At 44.3% G+C, this 13432-nt stretch overlaps 1 long non-coding RNA gene across 1 annotated transcript; it reads left to right on the top strand.

Moving 5' to 3' along the window:
- The first annotated feature begins 3221 nt into the window (after positions 1 to 3221).
- LOC106885036 lies at positions 3222 to 5441 on the top strand. The gene is made up of 3 exons (XR_001411371.1): positions 3222 to 4113; positions 4318 to 4517; positions 4778 to 5441. It is a non-coding gene; the product is annotated as an uncharacterized LOC106885036 (long non-coding RNA).
- The last annotated feature ends 7991 nt before the right edge of the window (positions 5442 to 13432 follow it).

Genomic DNA, 13432 nt, shown 5'->3' with positions numbered 1-13432 from the left:
CGCCCCGCCCCGGCTGCCGCCCCCGGGCGCGGCGGAGGGGGGGCGGAGGTCGGCGCCCGGTGGAGGGGGGGGGTGCTCTTTCTCCCCGCGGTGGGCACCGCGACCGGCAACTTCAGCCGGGGGCTGGGACGTGTTCCCTGGGGCAGTGCCGCCCGCCCGACGGGCCCGGGGAGAGCCGCGGGCAGCCGCTCGCTTCGTTTTTGTTGTTTGGGTTTGTTTTTTTTTTTTGACGGAGCAATATTTTTGAGCTCCGCAGAAGTGCCGAGTTGTAAATGAGACGGGCGTTTCGTGCGGTTTCCCTCGGTGCCTGTCAGCCGCTGGCACCCTCCCGACCCCGGCACCCGACGGCGGCGGCGGGTCCCGCCCGCGGTGCCCGCACCGGCCCGAGCCGCCTCTCCACCTTCTTCTGCCGTGCTGAAGAGAGAGCTCTTTTTTAAAAAGCGTTCCCGTGTAAGAATTTCGTCATAATCCACCTGTCTTTATTTTGAGAAAAAGGCATTCATCAGGTCCTACAGCTCACATGAAATGCACGATCTAAAACCCCTTACGGATCTTTTCCTACCAGGATGCATTTCCAATGCGTTTTTTCAATGCTCCCTGCTGTCATAACTAAAGACAGCTTGAATTGTGCTTTTAAAACTTCATGTTGCATAAAAACACAGAGGGACAGCATTAGTATTTACAAATTACTGAATTCTGCGTGATTCTGTGATGTAAGCATTTACCCTTGTGTAGATCAAATGATGGTCTCAGCGACTTGTAGACTGAGACCAGAAATAGAATAATTTATCACTGATACCTTGATTTAACAGTGAGAATAGTGCCGGTTAGAGATTGGTCATGTCTTCACACCAGCCTCCTTGGCTTAAACTACTGCTTTCTGTTTTATATGTTTCCTTCACATTTGCGTGTGTATAACAAATACAGATAATGTGGGTACATGTGTATCTATCTGCAATCAATTTGTTATTCAAAAGGACATATTAACCCAGAGGGCTCACACACAGAAAGGACATTGAAGTGATGTAATATAAACTGAAATCCATGTGAAAGTGAGGGTGACACATGACCAGGCACTGAACACGAGAAAACATCTCTGTAGCAGAGAGCTAACTAGAGTTAGCAAGTTTAGTGAAGGAGTGGAAGGGCTGTTACTTGATTAACAAAGTAATATGGAGGAATGCAGTGAGCATAAATAGTTTGACATATCCAAATCCAAAACATCTTGGACATGAAGTTACTGTTGCCCATTTTGTGCTGATGCATTTTATCTAGAGGACAGTCATCTAAAAGCCATCTCTCTCTAATGACTGAATGCACCATTTTTTCTCATTTACCATGCAATCCTATTTACAGAGATAATTCATTCAAATAATGCAAACATATGTATCAAAGCAACATAGCAAGAAGCAATTGCTTGTTCTGTTTTGAAAGTCAGTAGTCATTTGGAAAATTCAATTCAAAGCTAGTCACATCTAGATATTGTATGATGCCATGTCAAACCTAAAAACCTATTTGGGCAGAACCTAGAAACTAAGGGTTACCAACAGATGTGTTTAATTGACATTCTTTATAGCCCAAAATATTATAATATTTAAAATAGTATTTTTAATCTTATATTATTTTTCATCCAAAAATGTTATCTTCGGGGGACTTGTATGTCATATTCAGAGCTTAACCAAGAGAGAATATGTAATAGTTTATGGCTATATGACCTTAGTAAAGGCAGCAATAAGAACAGCTGAGTGTAATTGCTGCAGTTAAGGAAGGAGCACAAACACTAACGCAGCACCAGGGAGTTATCCCTATGAACTATTTGATATTCTTCCACCTCTATAATTGTGTTCCTGAAAGCTGGTAACTACGTGCTTCTGTACGCTGGTTAACATACTGCTTCTAACTGTACACAAGATCCTTAACGTAATGATATGAGACATTTGGCTGTTTGATAACAAATCACAATAATTACATTTTTACCCCAGAAGCATTGTAACATGTTTTCATGTCATGAGTCAAGTGCACCAGGCATGATATCAAATGATGCAGCAGCATTTTCTGTAAGTTTTAGATATAGATATAGATTATCTTAGATGGAAAGGTAAAAGGTAATGAAGACACTACCTCTAAGGCAAATGTTATTTATTAAACTGTTTTTTCTTGATAATCAAAGCAAGATGTTCTTCCTTTGGAAAGAAACCATTCCAAGCTGTCTACAGGGGTAGTTTTTTCTGCCAGACACCTTAGCACTGGTTATTATAACAATTGTCACATTTGATTGGAGACCTCAGGTGCAACTCTGAAACAAAGGACAAGTTTCTAACTTGTGATGGATGGTACCAATCATTGTGTGACTCAGTCTGTTCCTATGGTTTCACATACAATATACAGTACAGTGCATATTCTGGGTTGTATCAGAGTGCGTGGGCAGGCATTTCTCTTCAGGATCTGGTCCAAAATTATTTGTTTGTAGTAGTTTATTGCCTGGCTCATCTATTATGGCATTGCTGATTGCTGCCCTCATTCTCTAAAGATTTTTGTCAGAGATGTGTTAGGACTTGGCACCGGATTTTTCATTTGTATTAAAAAATGTTGCCTCTATTTTAGTTTTGTGCCCTTCTTACCAGAGGAGGATGCCTGGCAGGGGGATGCTCAAACAATGCTAGAAAGCAGTGTGTGTGTGCAAGTCTGTGTATGCACGTACATGCAAAAAAGAATAATCTCTGGGAACATTCTCTACAGGCCCACGGAGGCTTTTTGCAAACCGGAGCACACCGCAGACTCTTCACCTGGTGCTGGCTGGACACAGTCATGAGGGATTGTAATGCTAGCAATTGTGTCACCCAGTTTTGTCCTTTTTCACTGGTTTCAGTCTTTTCAACATCTGTAGAAAAGGATATGCACGGCGTGAGAGTTCCTATAGCCATACCATAGATGCACTTTTCCACTTTCTCTAAAATAACTCCGTTCTTTTTGCTTTTCTCTCCCTCACCCCTCGGAGTCATCCATCCCTCCGGCGGCTCTGCTTCCACCCAGCCTGCCCACCCAGCCTCCCAGCTGGACATGCCCGGGGCTGGCGGGGCACAAGCTGGCCACCTCTTTTGCTTGCTCCATTTGAATTTCCCCTCAGTTTCTGAACACCAGGATTTGCTCAAACTGGAGACAACATTACAGACTGTTCTTTTTTTCAGATATTGGAAAGATGGTCAGAGTTATAGATAATACCTGAAAAAAAGCGATTAAAATGATTGCTTTTTAGGTTCTACGGCTGATAGAAGTATTGCAGCCATTCAGGAAGCAGAAGCAAAACCAGTTGGATAAACATATAAAAATGTGCCATTTTAAACTAGTGGATGAAACACTGCATAGAAATAGTTCCTATTCCGCATAGCTGTAACTGAATAGATTAAACTTAAGAAGGGTTCATTTCTTTGGACTGTTTCATGGTTTTCTGTCAACAGCAGTGGCTGCTGATGACTAAAGATGGGTAATTGGCTTTGGTGTGCGAAGGTGGCTCATCAGCCTAGTCTCTGTGGTGGGTAAAACCAGATCCCAGTGAGAGGTGAAGAAAGAAAAAAAAGGAAGCAGCAGCACAGGATGCAGCAAAAGCATAATTTCTTCTGTCCTCTTCTGTTCCTTTAGACTTATTTCAGCCTCATTAGATGTCACCTAAGACTTTCTCTAAAAGAGTGCATTTTCCTACACTTTCCAGTTGTGGAAGCCTCCAAGAAATGTAATTGTCCAACTCAGGAGCACTCGTACACAGTACTCTGTGTCAGAAAAGACGGGCAGTGGAGACCGGGCTGGGCTTGCTAAAAATGTGTATGGGGGTCTGTTCTGTTCCAGAAACAAGAAACCAGCTGCCCGAGCTGACAATGAAGAACAAGATTGCATGTTTATGTATGCACGTAGGCCATTTTGAAATAATTTTCTCTAGTGCTTTGTTCGTGTTCCTAATAAGCCAACTTGTTTATCACTATAGCAACCAGCGACAGATTCCTGGAAAGAAGAGCTGCAAATGCCCATTTGGACCTTGGTGGTCACAGGCAGCTGGTATGAGCAAGGTGTCATACTTGCCTCTCAGAGCTCTGAAATGCCACGTTGGGACAGAGCAAGGTGAGGAAGGTGTGACATGGCGTGACATGGGAAGGTGGATATGCGGAGGGAACACAGCTATGCATAGCTTGATGGAAACGATCACAAAAGCAAACATTGTTTTAAATGAAAATAAATACGCTATACGTAAGGCAAAATAAGTTTGAAATGTGGAGCTGAATCCCTGAATGCTGAAAAGATTAAATTATCCCTCTGTTGCCACAGGCTTTGGTGGTGAAGACTGGAAGAGGTGGGAATCGGACATGCAAAGAACCTGCTCAGGGGAGGTCCTCCGGGTGCATCCTCTCACCAGACATCTGCTGCCAGCAAACACCTCTGAAACCGCAGCCAATGTGTGTCCCGCCAGCGCTGAGCCACATCCCAGGTGACGTCCCACAACTACAGCATTTGCTCGAGTAGCAAAGGTGAGTGGGGATCTCTGGAGATAACCTCCAGGGGTAACATAGTTATGCAGAAGGGAAAGTGCTTTTCCACCTAGAAACCTACATGCACAAAAAACTGTGCTATGTTACAAGGGCTGTAGCAGGAATGCAAACTCTGGCATTCCAGGATTGGAAGCACTACAATTAAGATTGCGTGTTGACCCTTAAAGTGGTCTCTTCAAGCACTTGCCTTATGATTCAGCCTTTGCACCTTTCATCTTCTTTTAAATCTACCTTTTCAGATAATATGAAGAGGACCATCCTTAACACTGTTTGGCTACCCCTTCCCTGTATTCATGGAACTCATATCAGAAGCCCCTGAGCAGTCCCAGAGTCTTGGTAGCTGGTGTGTTTGCTTATCTTTTGAGTGGCCCCAGGTATGAAAAAAATGAAAGTTAAAAGCTGTATGATTGAAAAAGGCATTCTTGACTCTTGATTCTGATACTAAGAGGGTTGAATATTTTATTCCATGTTTTGTTTCTAATGTAATGTTATATTAATGAGGTAATGTTGTTGTAGCACCAGTGTCCTAGCATATAACAGGCAAGCTTGTAAGGAAATGTATCTTCTAGTAGAGGAGATGATACAGTGAAAACACCAAACCCAAGCAGAGAAGTGTTCAGCAATACAAGCTTTTGTCAGGTCTGATACAGCAGCTTACCGAAATGCCCTCAAAAGAGGAACAGCTCCAGGTTACTCTTTGGAGTTATTCCTCATAAAGATAATGTTTTCTTTCACTATGTTGGGATATTTTTTGTAAGAGCCTCAAGCTGATGTATTTGTCACTGAGAAGTCAAAAGATTTTCTCCAGTTTCTCTTGAAATCCTAGAAGAATCTCCCACACCATTATGTTTCAGACCTACATGAGGCCTTGTTGACAGAATAAATTGTTTTAGTGTAATCCAATGTGGATTTAAACCAGCATAGCCAAATGTAAGCAAACTTCTCTGCAAGAACACTTATTTTGGTGCTTAAGTAGTGGGTTTCTGTCCAGCTTAATTTGATCAGGAAAAGGCTTTAGGCTATGCCAGAATAAGCCACTCTGAAAGTAAAACCATTGACATAGGTGGTTCTAGTGGACATGTATCAATTGACTGATTAAGAAAGCAAAGTCGCTTTGCCCTACTTGAAGACTACATCATCCCTCTGTGAATCTATTGCCCTCTCTCTCACTGGCCAACACCCCACCTGGGCTGCCAGAAGTGACACTGAGAGAGCTGGCAGCCACCAGGATAAGGGGTTTTGTATGACAAGGCTTGCAAGGCAGCTGGGTGACACCCCATATTGCAAAACAGCAGATAGAAATGCTTCTTGGTCTCGACTGGGACTTGTTTACTTCTGGGCTGGCCCTTACTGTATGGAAATAACTGGCTGACACCAGCTCTGTTTTTATGAAGGTGCGTTTTGAAAACTGTTGTTCAGAGTGCATCTCTGAGATGATAAGTACTTTATGGCACTGTAGTGTCTGGGCAGTTGGAGACTGGCAGATCACTTCAAAGACCTAGGGCATATACCTGCCTCCCCAAACCTGGCGCAGGCTGTTCATGGTGTCTCCGCCCACACTGAAATTCTCATTATATCCTAGCAGTGGTCATGGTACCATAAATATATTTGTTACACAGTACCCTTGTGCTGAGCTTGCAAACTCAGCCCTGGATTAGCTGGGCTCAATGACACCTTGAGCTGGGCTGAAGGAACTGGCTGGAGGTATTTGTAACACTACCGCCAAAACCATGGAGGTAATATATCCCTCCTTCCCTCTTCACTCCCCACTATTTCTTCTTTGCATTTTTTTCCAGCAGGATGTCCCTGGAGCCTCCCAGCTTGTCAAGCACAGCACACTGCTCTATGCTCAAAAGTATATGACCAACAAAACAAAGAGCTTGCAGCTGCAATTTGAATGTGGCATAAACTGAATTGCTTTAAAAATCAAGGTATGTGCCAGGAGGAAACAAATTGTAGAAATGCCAGGCACAAAAGGTTATGTAGTCCAACCATTGACTTCAAGCCAGGAGACGTTTGTCAAACTTCCCATGATGATAATCCAGCCATCTTCTGATGTCCTGATGGTAAGAAGGTTCTCCTGATATTTAACATAAGCCTTACCATTACTATACGTCCACAGGTTACTGTCTCAGTGCAAACGGAGAATAATCAACCATTTTCCCATTTATAGCAACCTTTTACACAGCTGGCACCAATACCTCCCCTTCATCTCTGCTTTTCTACAAAAAGCATTTTTTTCCTATAATTTCATTTTTTAATTCCAAATACATGAAAGTATTCTCATTACATCTGCATGTTTCATAAAATGTGGACTGCAATACAAGAAATATTGCTCTGATCAAGATCTTACCAGTGCCATGTGAAGGACAGTATTTGCCACCCATACCTTCCATATGATGCTTGGAACAGTTAGATTCATTTTGTTATCTATTATAGGTCCTTTTCTATGGTACTGCTCCCTAGTCAGGTATTCTGTACATAATCCTACTCCCTCCTTACTAAAAGTGATAATGTGGCTGTCCTCAGGATTCTTTTTGTTCTTGTTTTTCCTGTTCTTATTCTTCAGGATTTTCTCCATTCTCACAAACTCACAAAATGTGCAGTGATTTCTGAGATTTTGTCATAGGAATGGTAATTTGAGTAATTCCAGCTAATCCAAATATTCCTTAAAAGATCTTTTTCTTATTCCAGCCTGTTCTCTTGTTATTAATTTTAAAGGTCATTATGCAATGGATCATACTTCCTTTTTTAGGAAAGATTAAGTCATGAGAAAAGACATTGTACCTTCCAGTCTTTTCTGGGCTTTTATTTTTGACAGTCTGTCCTTAATATTCATGTTAGTTTAATGGAATTTAAAAATCCCTTTTTCGTTACCTGAAAACAAGGGACAAGAAGTCACCATTTTTCTCCTCCTCTATAAGTTCTGATTTTGAAAATTTATTGTAAGCTGACTGTTACTCTGGAATATGACCGACAAAATACCCCACAGGATCATTGCTGAAGATACGGAGGAACGAAAAGCACATTTTTCACGAACGTCTAGGATAGAATATAGCAGCAGAGACACTTTCCTTCAGCTGCTGGTAGGCTCATACACTCACTTCTCTGGTGATTTGATTTGCCTTTGTGCTCGCAGTTGATGTGTGAGTGCAGGAAAAGGTGGGAATAAGACTTTTGGCAGGACGCAGGAATGCTTGTTGGATAAAACAGCAGACCTGGCATGGGAGAGGCATAGCAGCCTCCCAAATCCACGCTACCCTGGCTGTAAGGTAGGAGAAAATCACTGCATAGATCCAAAAAACCAAGCTGCTGAAGAACCATAATGGATTAGACTCTGGGTCTCCAAGGGAGGAGGGGCATATCTAAGCAGCTGTGGACAAGCATGTAGGTCAGGTAGATGTTGAAGAGGCTCAGGCTAGCATCATACCTGAGAAGGGATTATGAATGGGAGAAAAAGGCTCTTCCTCACCAAAAGGCAAAGGATGAGGACAGGCTATTATCCCCAGGAGTTACTTTTCAAGGACAATTTGCCCTTGTTTTGTTAATAAAGACGTGGCCAAGCTAAGCAATTTTCTCTACGTCATTGTGTGCATTTCTTTCTCAAACCATGTCCATGGCAAATTATGTATAATTGGGCTGTAAGGCTCTCTGTGTCCTGCTTAATCTGCTCTTTACTGATATTCTCTTTATCAACACTGACTATTTTTTTCTTGAGGATTTTGCTACCTCTAACAGAATGTAAACAGTGATTATGTAAACAGCTTACATTCTGATTCACCATGTTCAAACACTCTGATTTGTTATCTTTTTAAGGGTGAGGGCTAGATACAGAAACATGGTAGCATATACTGCAATTTAATAATTAGGGCCAGATTGAAGCACCATCCTGCATTAGGGATGTGCCACCCTTGCCATGCTGTGCTAAGGATTGCATGTAGGACTGTAACTTCAGGTAGAATGAAATAAAAGGAAGCCAAGGGAGTAGTAGTGAGCAATAAGCTGTGTTTGTGATGCACATGCACAGTAAGTGCATAAACCAATTAATGAAAATACTGCCTTAGCATCTGCAGTGGGATCGTACCTCCTCTGTGCCCACATGGAGCTCTGCTGGACACGGCTGCCTCTTTTCAATAGGGACCCACTCGTGCCCATCCAAATTTTCCAGTGGAAGAAGTGGTACTGCTGTGGTTTTAATGAGTTTCCTAATAAAGAGGTGATGATCGGCAGCGTAATTTCCCTTCTACACTTTATGCTTTTATGACTGGAATTTATTATTTAACCTCACTACTATATTATCTGTTATTTTACTTTGGTAGTTGTATTTCCACCTCAGTCATGTGCATTTGCTTTCTAATAGTCTCCTTTCCCAGACTGCTTTCATGTGAGCAGCAGGGCTTTTTTGTTAAGTACTCCACAATGTTTTTAGCATACATTTCTTTCTGGTTTAATCTCTCTCTTTTTTCTTCTCTACCCATGTATTAGTCATCCTTAATGGGGTACAGCACCTTGTGCTCTCTGACATGGAAAACAGGGACAATGTAAGCAAACATCAAGGACAAAGCATAAAAATAGTGGAAGCAGTCTCTGTAAAAGGGAAATTAATGACTCAGGCAAGTAGATACCACATGTAAGTAATTTTAAGGAAAGAAAGCATCAGCCATGCTTAGAAATGTCAATGTATTTATCGCCTTTCAGCCCCCCTATATAGCTGTTACTAACGGCATATTGAAAGGGAACAAAGCTTCTGAATGTAGAAGCAGGGATGCCTTAGCAAGGTGATCCAGGGTAATGGAAATTTATTAATGCTGACATAAATCAGGCATGTGCATGCACTGAAGGAGTGAATGAAGTTGGGCCAGGGTCGTGTTGGAGAGGAGCTGGTCAGGTCTCCCATCTCCACGCTAACGCAGAGCAGCAGCCCTCTCAGGAACTGCACCTCTAACCTCACAGAATAAAAGAAGATGGAAATAAATCTGTGTACTCCACTATAAAATACTAGGACGTGTGCACAGCTGACCCAGGATGTGTGGGAGCTAGTCAGTGTGTGCTTTGAACAGGGCAAAAGCAGCGAAAGTGCAGTAACCCTAATGGTAGGGTCAGTGGTTTAGTATTAAGTCAATAAAAATAACTGAGAGTCAACTCTTTTTATTTACAGTCTGGCCCCTTTTGAACGCTGGCATTTTAGGGGAGCCATACATTGGATATAAATGAAATGTAATTTGCTGGAGTTAGTTAAAGGTGACTAATGTGAATGAAAATCAGGACCTTTCATTTTACATCACGGTGCACATTTCCATTTGGTGTGTGTCCTGGTTCTGGCAGGGATAGGGTTCATTCTCCCCAGGATCTAGCAGGGACACGGGGGGCAGGAAGCCACCACAGGGGGCGAATGGTGGTATCTGGTATCCCAATCGTGGTTGTAGGTTCCTCTCCCAGTGTTATTGTTGTTGTTTTCCTTGTTTGCTTTTGCTGTTTCTGTTACATTGCCTTTGTCTCAACCCACAAGTTTTGCCTTTTTCTTCCAATTCTCCCCTCACGGTGCTGGGGAGGGTCCGGTCCGAGAGAGCGGCTGCCGTTCTTTGTTGCCATCTGAGGCCAAACCATGGCAACGTGTTACACACAAACACTGCTGCCTATAAGAAGTCAGGGCGCTCACATTCACTTGCTGAAAAATTGTAAGCAGTACAGAAAACCTCATGAAGCTGAGGCAAGGCGTGGTGGGATTGCCTTGTAGCAAAGGACAAGCCATCCTGCTGATAGGGTTATAAGAAACACCCTGAGCTACCTTGGTTAATATTATAAATATCTTCACAAGAAGAAAAATCTGGGTGCTAAAGAGCTCTGTAAACTACTGGGGAAATGTATTGTAAGAACCACAGTCAGGTGGATAAAATGGAACAAAATCAAATGGGAAGTGAAGCACGTCTGAAATGCCAAAGCCGAATAATCTGTTGATACAGCAGAAGTGGGTGGTGAACTCTCCATTTCTGGTTCTCCATGCTGGAGACCCCGCAAGAAGACCTACTTTAGGAAGACACATTATAAAGGGTTCAGGAGAGGAGACCCTGAATAAATGTAAAGGCTTGTATTAAATAAAGATTTAATTAGATGTTCTAACAACCTTGGCTTTAACCCCTGTGAACCATGTGCTCTGGCTGTCCATCACTGCAGTGCTCTTGGCTGGATGCCCTGAGTGGGGCCGGCGGGTGAAGGCAGAGGCTGGCTGGGAGAGGAGGGTTGTGCATGCAGCCTTCAGCCTCTGTGTGTGAGCAGGGGAGGGCTTTTCCAAAAGCAATGTTGATGAAATCCTGCCACAGAGATTTGCGGATCATGGGAGCTCCTTTGGTTACCCGTCTGAAGAATTCCAGCCTTTAGGCACAGAAGCTGTGGTTTTGCAAAGCTGGGGGATGCTGGAGCACTTTGCCAGCATCCTCACAGGACTCGTGGCACTCCTGTGACCAATCAGTCCCCACTTCACAGATGGTGCAGTGAAGCACCAGAACCCATATTGCCTGGTTGGAGGTTTTCAGCATTATCCACCACTCCATCCTCTGTCCTTAATTTCCCTGGGATGCCTGACCAGGAGATGTCCTGCTGCTGTTATCTGTAGCCCCTTCCTCACCCCTACAGTGAAATGAAGCAGATGGGAATATAAATAAGATGATCCAAAATAAAAGCCTAACTGCAAGTAAACTGTGGAGCCCACTATGAACATGTGAACCACCTGTATTAAAATAATTTTGTTAGAGCAGAACAGTAATTGGCACTAAGTGAAGACACAACTGCCCCTGCTGTTCATCAGGGATGTTAGGAAGTGCTTAATTAGAATCATAGAATAGTTTGGTTTGGAAGGGACCTTTAAAAGTCATTTAGTCCACCTCCCTGCCCATTCAACTTGATCTTGAACGTTTCCAGAGATGGGGCATCTAACACCTCTCTGGGCAACCTCTTCCAGTGTTTTACTGCCCTCATCGTAAAACATTTCTGCCTTCTGTCTTCCCTCTTTTAGTTTAAAACCATCACCCTTTTGTTATAAAAAAGACTAAGTCCGAAATAGATTCACTAAATACTTATTAAGGTAGGAAAGCAAAAGCAGCACTGGGCGGCCGGGGAGTCACAGCTCCACCAAGGCTCGCAAATTCAGGCTGAACAACTCTTTTTATCCTCACGGAGGTCGGGTTCGACACCTTCAGTACACCCCTCTGCTTCTTCCCTTATCTTTACTCCATCTGGTCTGTCTTGCTTCAAGGCGGTTTCAAGACCATGTCGGTTGTAAATTAGTTCATACCCTTCCCCTTCTGCACCATTAATTAGTACAGAGTTAAAACAGAGATAACATTGGGGTTAAACTTACCTTGTCAAAACAGGACATTCCCATGTAGTTTAGCAAGATAATATAGTGGACGTCTCTTGTTAGGAAATTCTCAAGGCTGCCACAATGGGCTCCTTTCTCTTGCTTAAATTGTTTGATCAGTAAATTACAAGCCGGCTTCAGGCGAGATTTACAAGTGGTGGTGGCACATTCAGCTTGTGCCATCTCTTCCATGCATTTGGTTAGTACAAAGATAAACATTCGCTTACAGAGACACATTTTGATAGCATTGCAGTTTGTGTAAGTCAGGACTTTCTTACACTATGTACAACAGAAATGGACAATCCTAAGATTTGATCAGCAACAAATCTTCTTCAGTGATTCATTACACTTTGTCCTATTGCAACAGCCCCTGCTCAAACCTTTGTCCCCATCTGTCTCACAAGCCCCCTTTCAGTCCGGCAGGTTGCAGTAGGGTCTCCCAGAGCCTTCTCTTCTCCAGCCTGAACAAGCCGTGTCCCGATGGGACCCTGAGGCAGCTCGCTGTGTCCGCAGCTGCAGCGGGGCCGGAGGGGGGTTTTGGGGAGTTCCCCCTCCGGCGGGCGCCCGCGGCCGCGCTGGGGGGCGCAGCGCTGCGCGGGGAGGCGCGGAGGGCGGGCTGCAGCGCCACCTGGCGGCCAGCGCTGGCCACCGCCCGGGGGATGCGCGGTTCCTGCTGAGGTGCTGCCGCTGGAAAGACTTTGCAGAAGGAAGAATTAAAAGATTTGATCAGCAACAAATCTTCTTCAGTGATTCATTACACTTTGTCCTATTGCAACAGCCCCTGCTCAAACCTTTGTCCCCATCTGTCTCACAAGCCCCCTTTCAGTCCGGCAGGTTGCAGTAGGGTCTCCCAGAGCCTTCTCTTCTCCAGCCTGAACAAGCCGTGTCCCGATGGGACCCTGAGGCAGCTCGCTGTGTCCGCAGCTGCAGCGGGGCCGGAGGGGGGTTTTGGGGAGTTCCCCCTCCGGCGGGCGCCCGCGGCCGCGCTGGGGGGCGCAGCGCTGCGCGGGGAGGCGCGGAGGGCGGGCTGCAGCGCCACCTGGCGGCCAGCGCTGGCCACCGCCCGGGGGATGCGCGGTTCCTGCTGAGGTGCTGCCGCTGGAAAGACTTTGCAGAAGGAAGAATTAAAAAGAAAAATAAATTAGAAATTTAAAAAAAGAAAAATTAAAAAGGGGGAGTTTTCGGGCCCGGCACATTAAAAATGGAGCCGTAGCCAGCCATGTGTGACCTGCACTGCCTGCTACAGCAGGGCCAACGCTGCCTTTTGGTCAATGGAAAACCAGTTATTAATTAGCAATGAGCTATTGATTTTGCATCTGCTGTTTCCATAGAAGAGTAAGTCGGCTGCTGCAGCTGGCGAGCGGTGAGAGGCAAAGCGCCACTAGGACCACCTCTGGCCCAAAGCAGTGAGTCGATCCGCAGCGGGAGACATGGGATATTCTGGGGTCACTGCTCAAATAGAGAAGCTCCTAATTTGCAGAATGTGTGGGGGTACATTTCATGTTTATAATTAACAAATCAGGGCAAATTCACTGTT

Source organism: Calidris pugnax, unplaced genomic scaffold (genome assembly GCF_001431845.1).
Source record: "Calidris pugnax isolate Ruff unplaced genomic scaffold, ASM143184v1 scaffold12, whole genome shotgun sequence".
NCBI classification, from domain to species: domain Eukaryota; kingdom Metazoa; phylum Chordata; class Aves; order Charadriiformes; family Scolopacidae; genus Calidris; species Calidris pugnax.
This window is presented reverse-complemented; position numbering and strand designations above follow the sequence as displayed.